Consider the following 14,223-nt stretch of genomic DNA (forward strand, 5'->3'; position numbering starts at 1 on the left):
TTCCTTTACCAGGCCAGACTGATCAGTTAGTGACTGGATGGAAACCTTCGACCCGCTTACCGATTTTAGGTAAGACCAGAATTTCCTTGGGTTTTCAGCAAGATCTTTCGCTAAGGTAGTGGTTGAATGCTTCGCGCATCGCTCTTTTTACAGTAGCATGAATCTCTACTACCTTTTGCCTGTCCTCATTCTCCGGACCATTCTTGTACCGGAAGTGCAACTGCCTTTGCTTCCTGAGCATTCTCAGAATTACGCTGTTAAACCACGGTGGGTCTTTTCCGTCCGTAGCCCACTTTTTTGGCACATACTTGTCCAATGCGTGATTTACAATGTGTTTAAAATTTCCCCATAATTCTTCCACGTCCATTGTACCGGACGTAAATGAAGTCGATTCATTTACTAAGTGGGATGCTAACAACTGCTTATCTGCTCTTTCTAGTAAGAATAGTCTCCTAGCCTTCTTGACCGACTATTTAACTTTCGTAACCACAGTCGTAATGACAACATCATGATCACTAAGCCCTGTCTCAACACTGACACCGTCGATGAGGTCTGGTCTGTTCGTGCCTACCAGATCTAAAATATTTCCATTACGCGTTGGCTGTTGATTTAGCTGCTCAAGACAGTTTTCGGATAATGTGTTCAAAACTAATTCAGACGACGGCTTGTCTGTACCATTGATAGTGACCGGGCCAAACATCTCACGAAATAAGCGTCAAACGAAAAAACTACAAACTCGTCTAGCTTGAAGGGGGAAACCAGATGGCGCTATGTATGATTGGCCCGATAGATGGCGCTGCCATAGGTCCAACGGATATCAACTGTTTTTTTTGTAATGGGAACCCCCATTTTTATTACATATTCGTGTAGTACGTAAAGAAATATGAATGTTTTAGTTGGACCACTGTTTTCGCTTTGTGATAGAGGGCGCTGAAATAGTCACAAACGTGTAAATACGTTTAAGTACGTGGTATCACGTAACATTCCACCAGTGCAGGCGGTATTTGCTTCGTGATACATTACCCGTGTTAAAATGGACCGTTTACCAAATGCGGAAACGGTTGATATCGTGTTGATGGCTATTGTGATCAAAATACCCAACAGGCGTGTGCTATGTATGCTGCTCGGTATCCTGGACGGCATCATCCAAGTGTCCGGACCGTTCGCCGGATTGTTACGTTATTTAAGGAAACAGGAACTGCTCAGCCACATGCAAAACGTCAACTACGACCTGCAACAAATGATGGTGCCCAAGTAGGTGTTTTAGCTGCTGTCGCGGCTAATCCACACATCAGTAGCAGACAAATCGCACGAGAATCTGGAATCTCAAAAACGTCGGTGTTGAGAATGCTACATCAACATCGATTGCACCTGTACCATATTTTTATGCACCAGGAATTGGCGTGTTAATGTATGGTGCGGCATTATGGGAGGAAGGATAATTGGCCCCCATTTTATCGATGGCAATCTAAATGGTGCAATGTATGCCTATTTCCTACGTTATGTTCAACCGATGTTACTACAAGATGTTTCACTGCATGACAGAATGGCGATGTACTTCGAACATGATGGATGTCCGGCACATAGGTCGCGTGTGGTTGAAGCGGTATTGAATAGCTTATTTCATGACAGGTGGATTGGTCGTCAAAGCACCATACCATGGCCCGCACGTTCACCGGATCTGACGTCCCCGGATTTCTTTCTGTGGAGTAAGTTGAAGGATATTTGCTATCGTGATCCACCGACAACGCCTGACAACATGCGTCAGCGCATTGTCAATGCATGTGCGAACATAACGGTTGGTTGGGTGTTTGGGGGAAGAGACCAAACAGCGAGGTTATCGGTCTCATAGGATTAGGGAAGGATGGGCAGGGAAGTAGTTTTTTCGTTTGACGCTTATTTCGTGAGATATTTGGCCCGGTCATGATCAATGGGCCACCCTGTATATGATTTAGGAGATTATCTGTGTAGCCCTCTTAGATTGTTTAGAGATGTTTACCGGCTAGTAAAGTCATAAGAAGGTCTGTATCAATTGCAAAATGATTTAGACAATATATCTGGTGCAAGAAAAGTGTCAGTTCACTCTGAACAACTAAAAGTTTGATGGTGACATGAGCACTAAAAGGAACCAGTTAAATTACAGTTACGCCATGTTTTTGTTGTGGTCTTCTGTCCAAAGACACATGTGATGCAACTCTCCAAGCTGCTCCTTCCTGTATGATCCTTTTCATCTCCGAGTAACTACTGCAACCTACATCCTTCTGAATCTGCTTACTGTACTATCTCCTGGTCTCCTTCTACGATTTTTATCTCCCACACTTCCCTCCAACACTAAATTGTTGACCCTTGATCTTTCAAAATTTGCTTTATCAACCGAGTCCTTTTGTCAAGTTGTGCCACAAATCTTTATCAATATGTTTCTCAGCACCGCCCCATTAGTTACGTGATCTACCTATCCACTCTTCAACATTCTTCTGTAGCACCACATTTGAAAAACTACTCTTGTCTAAGCTGTTTATCGTCCTTGTTTCACTTCCACACGTGGCTACACTCCAGACAAATACCTTCGGGAAAGACTTCCTAACAAATATTCGATGTTAAATTTCTCTTATTCAGAAATTTGTTTCTTGCCATTGCCAGTCTACATTTTGTATCTTCTCCACTTTGGCCATAACCAGTTATTTTTCTGCCGAAATAGAAAAACTCATCTATTACTTTCCCTGTCTGATTTCCTAATCTAATTCCTTCCTGGTTTAATTCGACTACATTCCATTTTCCTTGTTTTGCTTTTACTGATGTTCCTTTCAAAACACTGTCTATTCCGTTAAACTGCTATGTCATAGGCAAATCTCAGTTTTTGGTTCTTCTCCATGAACTTTTAATTTCTCCTAATTTTTCTTTGGTTTCCTCTACTGGTTGCCCCACATATATACTCAATAACATTTGGGATAGGGCAACCCTGTCTCACTCCCCTCTGAACCACTACTTTCCTTTCATACCCCGCGACTGTTACAACTACTGTCTGGTTTCTGTATGAGTTGTAAATAGTATTTCTCTCCCTGTCTTGTACCTCTACTACCTTTATTCCTAATAGCACTGTCAAACGCTTTCTGTAAATCTACAAATGCCGTAAACGTAGGTTTACCTCTCCTTAACCTATCTTCTAAGATAAGTCGTAGGGTCAGTATAGCCTCGCGTGTTCCTCCATTTCTCTGGAGCCCAAGCTTATCTTCCCCGAGGTCGGCTTCTAACAGTTTTTCCATTCTTCTGTATAGAATTCGTGTTAGTATTTTACAACCATGACTTGTTGACAATTCAGTAATTTTCGCGCCTGTCACCAATAGCTTGCATTGGAATTATTTTTGTTACAAGATAAATTACGGAATTTGAAGGGAGTACACTTAACAATTTAAACCAGAACCATCACACAATGCTGTTGGGAAGAGGAACCGAAACTGATTTTTACTGGTAGAAGCCTTACAGGATGCAACGGATCAACTGAAGAGACTTCCTACACTACGCTTCTCCGTCCTCTTCTGGACGGTATGGAGTCCTTGACAGACAGACTTGACGGAGACAATACAGAAAGTTCAAAGAAGAGCAGCTCGTTTTGTATTATCGCTGAATAAGGAAGAGTGTGCCACGGGTATAGCAAATGAGTTGGGGTGACCACTATGAAAACAAAATTCGCGAAACTCCTGGGAAGCAATTCTGAACTGCATAGTAGTTACGTAGATGTACACAGGCTAGCAGGACTGTACACTTGCTCTTCAAAAGACGGTGACGTTCTTACAAGGAAAGATCTCAGTGGTGCGATCGACTTTTTTGAAACTACCTATACACTGATGTAGGTTAAGATCCATGTGTCACACGCTGAAGCCATTCACCGTGGTGGGCTCTCATTTGCGGGTAACTGACGCAAAATATTCTGAATTTTGTCTGACCCTCAATGCTGTTAAAAAGGTAATATTAAATAGTCTGTGTGATGTAACGGATAGGATAAATCCTCATATGCTGGAGGTTGTGGGTCTTAATCTAATCAAGCAGCTTTTTTTATTTTTCCATCTTTATCGAACTGACCATTTTTATTAAATTAATTGATTTGAATGTAATTTGTAACTCCATTCCTTTTTCACGTAATTTTAATCATAATATTAACTTCATTTGCTGTCATTTCTCTTCCTGTCATTCATTCTCCACTTCAAATCTTGTTCACGTGCTTTAATTAATTTTATGTATTAATTTACATTTAATTTGTTTGGCTTTACGAGGTGCATTCAAGTTCTAAGGCCTCCGATTTTTGTCTCCGGACTGGAAAGAGATAGAAACATGCGCATTGTTTTAAAATGAGGCCGCATTCATTGTCAATACGTCCCAGAGATGGCAGCACCGTACGGCAGATGGAATTTTACCACCAGCGACGAGAATGAGAACTGTTTTAAATACTTAAAATAGCGACGTTTTCCTTACTTGAACAGCGTCCAATCATTCGTTTTCTGAATTTGCGTGTTGTGAAACCAATTGAAATTCATCGACAGTTGAAGGAGACATGTGGTGATGGAGTTATGGATGTGTCTAAAGTGCGTTCGTGGGTGCAACAATTTAATGAAGGCAGAACGTCGTGTGACAACAAACAGAAACAACCTCGGGCTCGCACAAGCCGGTCTGACGACATGATCGAGAAAGTGGAGAGAATTGTTTTGGGGGATCACCGAATGACTGTTGAACAGATCGTCTCCAGAGTTGGCATTTCTGTGGGTTCTGTGGACACAATCCTGCATGACGACCTGAAAATGCGAAAAGTGTCATCCATGTGGGTGCCACGAATGCTAACGGACAACCACACGGCTGCCTGTGTGGCATGTTGCCAAGCAATGTTGATGCGCTACGACAGCATGAATGGGACTTTCTTTTCATTGGTTGTGACAATGGATGAGACGTTGATGCCATTTTTCAATCCAGAAACAAAGCGCCAGTCAGCTCAATGTAAGCACACAGATTCACCACCACCAAAAAAATTTCGGGTAACCGCCCGTGCTGAAAAAATGATGGTATCCATGTTCTGGGACAGCAAGGGCATAATCCTTACCCGTTGCGTTCCAAAGGGCACTACGGTAACAGGTGCATCCAACGAAAATGTTTTGAAGAACAAATTCCTTCCTGCACTACAACAAAAATGTCCGGGAAGGGCTGCGCGTGTGCTGTTTCACCAAGACAACGCACCCGCACATCGAGCTAACGTTACACAACAGTTTCTTCGTGATAACTTTGAAGTGATTCCTCAAGCTCGCTACTCACCTGACCTGGCTCCTAGTGACTTTTGGCTTTTTCCAACAATGAAAGACACTCTCTGTGGCCGCACATTCACCAGCCGTGCTGCTACTGCCTCAGCGATTTTCCAGTGGTCAAAACAGACTCCTAAAGAAGCCTTCGCCGCTGCCATGGAATCATGGCGTCAGCGTTGTGAAAAATGTGTACGTCTGCAGGGCGATTACGTCGAGAAGTAACGCCAGTTTCATCGATTTCGGGTGAGTAGTTAATTAGAAAAAAAAGTCGGAGGCCTTAGAACTTTAATGCACCTCGTATGTGAAATACGAGGTGCATTTTTTCGTCCATATTATTGCGTTCATTCTATCTCATTTTGCTTGAATATCGTTTTACTTATAAACGAGCCTTTCATTTAAATTTTGTCGATGGCCCAATAGGTGTTTAGGTTATATTTTAAATGTTTGTATGACGTTTTCCGTGCAAAAAAAATTGCACGTCTGGTAACCAAATTTCATTTTTGACACCACTGCACAAATTATACTATTTCGTCTTTCGTTTTTTAACTGACTTATCGTATTTTCAAGTAATTCAATATTATAACAGAAAAATTAAATTAATATTCACAACAAATTCCGACTGGGAAAGTATGAAAGGAAGAAAAAATGAAATTAAATAGTTCATGAAGTGATTAAGATTATGTGCCAAAGGAATAGAAATAAAAATTATATTTAAAGCAATTAATTGCATATAAATAATGATCGAAATAATTTCGATAAAGGTTTAAAAATAAATTATTCGCCTGCCAAGATTCGAACCCACGAGCTCTTGCATGTGAAGGCTTTATATCTTTTTTTTAAGGTGTCAAGTTGGTTTGTCACCACAGAGAACAGTACAATGCCACGTATTACAAAACTTTCAGTACGGTATAACATACGTATACACTGTAAGGCGGCCAGAGTATAGCTGATTGCAGTATTAATATTAAATCATTCACATATTATTTTGTCTCTGCGAGTAATCACTATCGTGTCACAGCACGTCAAGGCTCCGGACTTGTTACTTGCGACGATGACCATCGCCCAGCTGAAGAGTCAATCCGGTGAAGGAGAATTTCCGTGCCGCGCGGAGAGTAACCGTCAACTTGTGTGTCAATTGTCCTTCCGAGTTACAGCTATGAAAATGTTCCTCCGGGCCGGATAGTTCCACGCAACTTCTTCCTGTTTTCTCGTTTGATCTGTGTTCAGTTTTTCAAGGCCTATCCACTGTGCCAACTTATAACTAAATCTGAGGGGGGTGCGATGGGGAGGTTCCCTTGTATGTAATATGTAACTGACCACCATATGTTTGGAGAGGCGGACCTGCCCGTATATAAGGAGGCGAGGGGAGTATGACGTTGTCAGTAAACTATCAGTGAAAGCAGAATGAGCCAGTAGAGAGCGCTCCGTGGCTTCGAACGCGGACTAGTCAATGCATGCAGTATTTCCTGAGTAACAGATCCATGAGCGGCATTTCAATCCTCCTAAGGACTGAAGTGGAGGCGCGAAAGTCCAACCGCAACTAAACCAAGACCAGACACGACGTCTTTTACTGACGGACCGTCCAGCATTGCAGAGGGTGGTTGTAAAACATCACATTAATCAGAATCGAAGTGCTACTAGCAGTCCAGCTGACACGATGATTGTGCGTAGAGAGTAAAAAAGAACGGGGTACAATGGTCGGGCATGTCTTCATAAGCCACGCATTTCTCTGGTCGGCGCTAAGCCACGCTTGAGGGGGTGTGAAGTCCGACGCCAATGCACAGTGTATAAATGGAAACGAGGGATTTGAAATGATGAATCACGCTATACCCTTTGGCAGTCCCGATGGAAGAGTTTGGGTTTGCTAAATGCTTGGGTAACGTTACCTGCCATCATGCGTAGTGCCAACAGCAAAGTACCCAGGCGATGGTGTTACGGTGCATAGGAGTCTTTCGTGGTTAGGTTGTGGACCTATTAATGTGCTTAAGAAGGCACTAAATGAGGAAGAATACGAACTCATTTTACAGTGTTGTGTAATGCATAGAAGAACAGCTCGAAGAGCACGATTGTAACAGCGTGACAATGGACCCTGTCGTTAAGTGGGATCCGTGAGGCAGTAGTTTATGGACAATAACTTTCCTGGACGGCCCTTCGCTGCCCCGTTCACAGTCCCGATGTGGTTCCAGTGGAACACCTCTGTCGTGCGTCGTAACGTCGATATTGCTCCAACCCCCAGCGTCAAACATCCCTACCTTTCCAGGTTCCAGTTGCTGAGGAAGAATTCCTCCACAGACATTGAAACGATGTTGAAAGTGTCCTCAGCAGAGCTTCAGAAGTCATGAAGGCCATGCATAGTCACGCCGCATATTAATATCCACTAATATGCGTCCGGATACTTTCGACCAAATTGTCTATCTTGTTTCTTTTACATGACAGAGGTTAAAAATACTACTTGATTTGTAAGGCTCTTTTTTTCAGTAGTTAAAACGCTAGCGGTTTCGGGATCTTACATGCCGTCATCAGGTGTTGCACTGGGAAAAAACAAAAAGATGATTTAGTTGAGGGGCACTGGACATCATGGTCATCAGCGCCCTGACGAAAAATCAACATGAAATCTCTTGGGAGGGGCCGAAGTCTGTCCCCACAGGCGGTGCTGTTTATAACGTACTAAAGTCTGCCGCCCTTCCCTACAAGTTTAGGAATGAGGTCTGACAGTTCACATAATTTCGCCACTCTTAACACTGGCATTGGTATCTGTAAGGATCGTAGGGCTAATATCAGTCTACGGGACACATGCAGGCACAATATGCAGAACAAAGAGACACGCCACAAACTTCACAGAATGGTGGATCCTCCCGCCGGAGGAGGAAGAAAAAACGAGACACCAGAGCTAGTAACAGTTTTCACACGCAGTAGTACATGCAAACAAGCTGAACTGTTCCACATAAAATTTTAGTAAACAGCGGGCGGACAAGGTGCGGTAAAATCTAAGTCAAGGGCAAGGTGACACCAGACAATACTGTGGACGACTGAGTGAAGAAATGTGCAGTAAACACCAGGGCACTTATACTTTGTGCTATGACCCCGAGCGCCGCGGTGGACGGGTACAGGGCGCGATGTATCATGAGCGAGCGCAGGGCGCGGAGTAGCTTAAATTTCGATGAATCCTTTGTCAGTATTTCACTCCAGGGTCTAGAAGCCTTCATTTCCAATATGGTGACTTTGCTGTACGAATCTAAGACATCACAAATTTTCAGTGCGTGTGAATCAGGGAACTTCAGAGTGTTCAGCTGTTCCGTGGTTTTGCATGAAAACCACGTTATAGTATTTATGGCGGTATGCGTAGTACTGTTGCCTTCTTGCAAGATTTCATTCATTTCACTTACATCTTAAGATTTATTTGAAAAGGTCACGCATTCCGATAGGAGAGAGTTTTGGTCAAAATTAGAAGAGAGCCCCTATAATTACACGCCCCGAATCCAATACCTGTTGAGATAGAGGCCGTTAAATTCGTGACGAGTAATATGCAATATTCGGAGGTGTAGGTACCATTAACAAAAGCTGACATAATTTCTTTGTAGCTATCATGGAGATGAGATATTAGGATCTCTTCAGTATCGGGACACGGGCAGAAATTATGTGACAGACACTATACCAGACAAACAGATGCTGTGCATCATCGATTTTTGCGTAGTGAGTTACCAGCACTATTGGAGAACGTTACCCTGGCAGAAAAGACGACTTGTTTTTTGTTCGGCAGGAGACAGCCCCATTTTCTACCGAAAGTGGGACAGTACACCACGGCAACGTTTCTTGGGCGATGAATTGGGCGAGGAGGTCCATTAGCGTGACCACCTCGTTCACCGGAACTGAATGTGTTGAATTTCTGGCTTATGTGATATTTAAAGGCTTTTATGCATGCTCAACCCATCCACAATGTGCAGACGTTGAAGTAGCATGTGACGCAATCCCAGAGGATCCAGATGTACGTAAATTAGGAATTTAAAACTCTGCAACGACAAAAGGCAGAGCTAAGCACTATCTGTCGGCGAATTAAGGGAACTATAAACTTTCATTTAGTTGTACATTTGTTCGCTTGAGGCGCTGTTGACTAGGCGTCAGCGTCAGTTGATGCTAAGATGGCGACCGCTCAACAGAAAGCTTTTTGTGTTATTGAGTACAGCAGAAGTGAATCGACGACAGTTGTTCAGCGTGCATTTCGAACGAAGTATGGTGTTAAACCTCCTGATAGGTGGTGTATTAAACGTTGGTATAAACAGTTTACAGAGAATGGGTGTTTGTGCAAAGGGAAAAGTTCTGGACGGCCGAGAACGAGTGATGAAAATGTAGCACGCATCCAGCAAGCATTTGTTCGCAGCCCAGGAAAATCGACTCGCAGAGCTAGCAGAGAGCTGCAAATTCCACAATCAACTGTATGGAGAGTCCTACGAAAAAGGTTAGTTATGAAACCTTATCCCGAGGCGATGGATCGGCCCCCAGGCAGCCCGTGACAGAGCACTTCATCACTGGCCTCCAAGAAGCCCTGATCTTACCCCTGCGATTATTTCTTATGGGGGTATGTTAAGGATATGGTGTTTCGGCCACCTCTCCCAGCCACCATTGATGATTTGAAACGAGAAATAACAGCAGCTATCCAAACTGTTACACCTGATATGCTACAGAGAGTGTGGAACAAGTTGGAGTATCGGGTTGATATTGCTCGAGTGTCTGAAGGGGGCCTTATTGAACATCTCTGAACTTGTTTTTGAGTGAAAAAAACCTTTTTAAATATTCTTTGTAATGATGTATAACAGAAGGTTATATTATGTTTCTTTCATTAAATACACATTTTTAAAGTTGTGGTATTCTTTTTGAATCACCCTGTATTTTAACTACTTGCAGTGAAGGGACAGATTGGCCCATATCTCAAATGGTACTTGTTTCCAAACCTATCGTTACAGGAACTTTCCTTCAACTTTGACCAATATTACCGCCTTAAGAACATGTTAAGATTTTCTTCAAACACCTCGTGTAGTCCTGCTATGTAAACGAACAATATGAAGCGTAGCGTACGGTACTTAGTATACCAGTTTCAATCCCAAACCTAAAACGTTACTACAACTACCTTCCTTTTTCTTAACACAACAACCGCGATTTGACTGTTTTGAAAAGCGGCACGCTTCACAACTACCAACACTACAGTGATTTGACTACACTGTGAACGGAAGACACCACAGATTGACATTTCTTTAAAATCTTTTCGAGATTCTCGTGATTTTTATTATTTTCCTCGAGAAATTCCGAAGAGTCGAATTCTCTGCCCTACCTACATCGAGACAAATTCCCAGTCTCACGTCCAATAAATGTGGGTAAGTGCTACACAACATGTTGGATGCTGGCATAGTTTCGTTATCACATTGTATACGAATACACATTCTGTGAAAGTGTGTGAGCTGTGGTAGGGACTGGCCATCACAATGGAAGCAGGCTCATGAATGCTAACACCAAAAGCTGTCCATCCTGTCGCAAGCCAGCACCTATCATTATGTCTGAAATAGCTACGCAACTTCCACTGAAGATGAGCCTGAGAAGTTTCCAAAACCGGCTCATGGAATTATAAATAGCTATTTCAAAAAATAACGTTAAGTCACACCTGTTGTTGCTCAGCCTGTCAGCCATTCTTTAAACAGTCGCCAACATTGTTCAGTCGTTACCAGCGAATTGTGAGGATATATAGGGATAACACCGTTTTGTATGCACATCAGCCCACGTATCTGCTGTACAAGGACAGATACATGCGCCTACAGCCTGGATAATTCTAAGCATCATTATGGTTAATATTTTATACGTGTTATGTTGCGTGACACTGAAATGGATACTTTTATTAACATAAGCCAACTGATCCATACACACCATTTGTTTTCTCCAATTTTATTGTACAGAATATCGCGCGTTTCCTAATTTGTCTCTTGTGGCAAAATGGACAATTGTATGGTTTTCGACACATGCAAGTAGTGTTTATGAGGTAATTACGTTATCTGAAAACATTCTATATTTAAGGGAATACGACAGCCCAGTTTGGAATACATTTTCATTCTATGTAAGATGTTGTCAAGATGGCGGAGATTTCGTTGTTCAAACAAGAGAACATCGATTTCCTTGTCTGGCGGAGGGTGCTGGTGCGTTGGAGACGCAGTAAGGTCCCGCAGAGATCCTTTTGACCGTTAACAATAGAAAACATTGTCCCGAATAGAGTCTAAAGTAAACGATCTTTCTTTAAATCGTACGATTAGCTGATTTCGACGACTTATTTTTAAGCACATGTGTGATTCTACGTGTTACATGTCGTAATCATTTTTCACCACACACAAAAAGTAGACGATATATTCCAGCCTTACTCTAGGGATGGATCCGCATCCAAGTGACAACCTTGAATGCCATATTGGTAACTTTGCTCTAATGCTTGGCTGGCAGAAGACTACGTGGAGGATTTTGTACGCTACGTTATTACGCAGATGGAAATTACTGCTGTATTAAACCCAATGATTATTACAAGTGTATACTTGTGAATTTGATCTGTATGGAAGTTGAAAGAATGCTAAGTACATATTTCTGATAAGAACTTATCTAGATGCTCAGATGTATCCAACTTAGAACGGGTGTGTGCTGTTTGCGTTTACCGTGTTTCGCCATAACTGGATATCAAATTTCCATCCTAGCTTCCCTCCGCGACTGTTGAGACTTTCGTCACACCAAACTGTTGAACGACAGACTACCAGCGCAAAACCCCATCACGCTGAATGCTAATCTGCTGTTTATGAATATCAAAGACTGGATTTACGCCTCTACCAAGATCGTTCATTTTGTCTAGGTGAAGCGGCTGTCGCGTATTTCATTGTGGCATCAGCGAAGCTACGTCATCAGAAGCTATGTCCACCTATGGCATCTCTCTCATCTTTGACTAAACTCGGTGGTGACAAGAAAAGACTATGAAGCTATTGAGGACTTTGTCTGCAAAATTTTTATGAAAATCAACTATACAGTTACTGAATTACAGAATTAAAACTAACAAAAGGGTAAGATGTTATGACTTTGGAGAAAAACTTCCTTTGTAACTAAGCAAAATGGCTCTGAGCACTATGGGACTTAACTGCTGTGGTCATAACTAAGCAAAAAGTGCAAAAGATTACGTAACGCGTTTGCTGTGATCCGAGTTTCCTTTTATGTGGTCTGGAGGTCGGTAATAAAGTGCAGCCTCCAAACCAGATGAGAGGAAACGCAGATCACAGAAAACCGAACGTAATTACTTATTTACACAAAAAAATCGCGATGTGAACTATCTGATAATCTAAAAGCAACAAAACTGTATCGTTATATATCCTTTGATGATACCTTAGAGCAACGAAAGGCTAAACGCGTCTGGGTAAAATAAATTAAGTTGCAGCAAGAATAGGCGGCTTTATTTACTAACAAGTATCGTCTGAATTGGTTACTCGTGTCACTGCGCGCTCGGTTAAATACTTCTCTGATGTAGGTGACAGGGCGGAGTCAGATTAAATAATTAATAATAGAGTTCCCGGAGAAATTTAAAGACTGCAGATGTTTGTGGGACATGTGCGAGGAATATATCAACACAGACGCAGGCAATAAGCACTTTTTACATTTATCAACGAATCCATAATGGTTTCCTGTGGCTTACAGAATGAAAGTCCGTCGAGCTTCTGTATTTCTGTTGTTGTGTTTTACTTCCGATACTTACTGTAAATCAAATTTAAAACCGGAATATCGGCGTTCAATGGACGTTAATCGATAAATGTACTTGTTTCATTGCTGTAAGAGTTAAAAATGTCCAGCCTATATCCAAACCATTTTCTTTGAAGACCAAAGTGTGGGGTCTTTTTTCACAGTTCTAACAGTTACTAAATGCTTCGTTTCTTTCGTATCTGCCGTATTTATTAGATGACGTGTGCCACTGCCGTACGCAGTCTTCTTTTATTCCAATCTGAAATGAGTTCCTTAAACTTACAGGTCATCTTTTATAAATAATTTAATAATCTTTACAGGAACGTATTTTGTTTGATTTATTTTGCTTTATCATGATTTAATTCTTCAGTCAACTACAAATCGCGTTCCTGGTTTCAGGAATAATTTTAGTAAATAATATTGAGGATGTAACAGCACTAAATTTGAGGTCTCCCTGGCTAGTTAGCTAGTTTCATGTTTCATAGATCACATTACACAATAAATCGCAACGACGTGGAACGTGGCATTTTGCATTCACATTACAGAGGCTAGAAATCGTAATGGATCCAACAACTTATCTTCGTAGCTTACAGCCTCTCTCATGATTTTTAATCTTTTTGGTTAAGAATTGATTGATGATCAGAAACTCCGAAATGCTTGATTCATCCTTTGTTAAGTACAACTAAGTAACAGAACGCGGGTGAGTCTCTTTCTTTACATTATAAACTTTTCCCACGGCTTTCTCTCTACTTTTTTTAAAGTCTGCAGGCTTTCGTGGCCGTTATCACTGAAGTTAAAATCTTCTCTGTTGTTAGGCCGCGTCATATTTCCTTCTAAAATAATCGATGTTTCGTCTCCTCTGCTGGGATCTTCTTCGTGGTGTTTCGGTGTCCATTACTGCTAAAACACTGTCAGAGACCCGTCTAGCGTTCTCTTACACCACCGTCAGAGGACTGGAGAACCTCTGCAGAAGAGGAGGTAAATTATTAAGCGATCTGGACTTTCCCTCCCGGTGTCGTAATAATATTATTCCCAAATTCGGCACAATTAACCACTATGCACATACAGTGAAAGCCAAGGGATCTACCAAAGGACGAGCCGAGCACTTCTTCGTGAAATAATCCAGCAAATACCCACAGACTGTGTGTCAGCTCCGTTTTAATTGGTCAGCATTTTTCCTGGCGGCAACTATCTC

Source organism: Schistocerca americana, chromosome 6, assembly GCF_021461395.2.
Source record: "Schistocerca americana isolate TAMUIC-IGC-003095 chromosome 6, iqSchAmer2.1, whole genome shotgun sequence".
Lineage (NCBI taxonomy): Eukaryota > Metazoa > Arthropoda > Insecta > Orthoptera > Acrididae > Schistocerca > Schistocerca americana.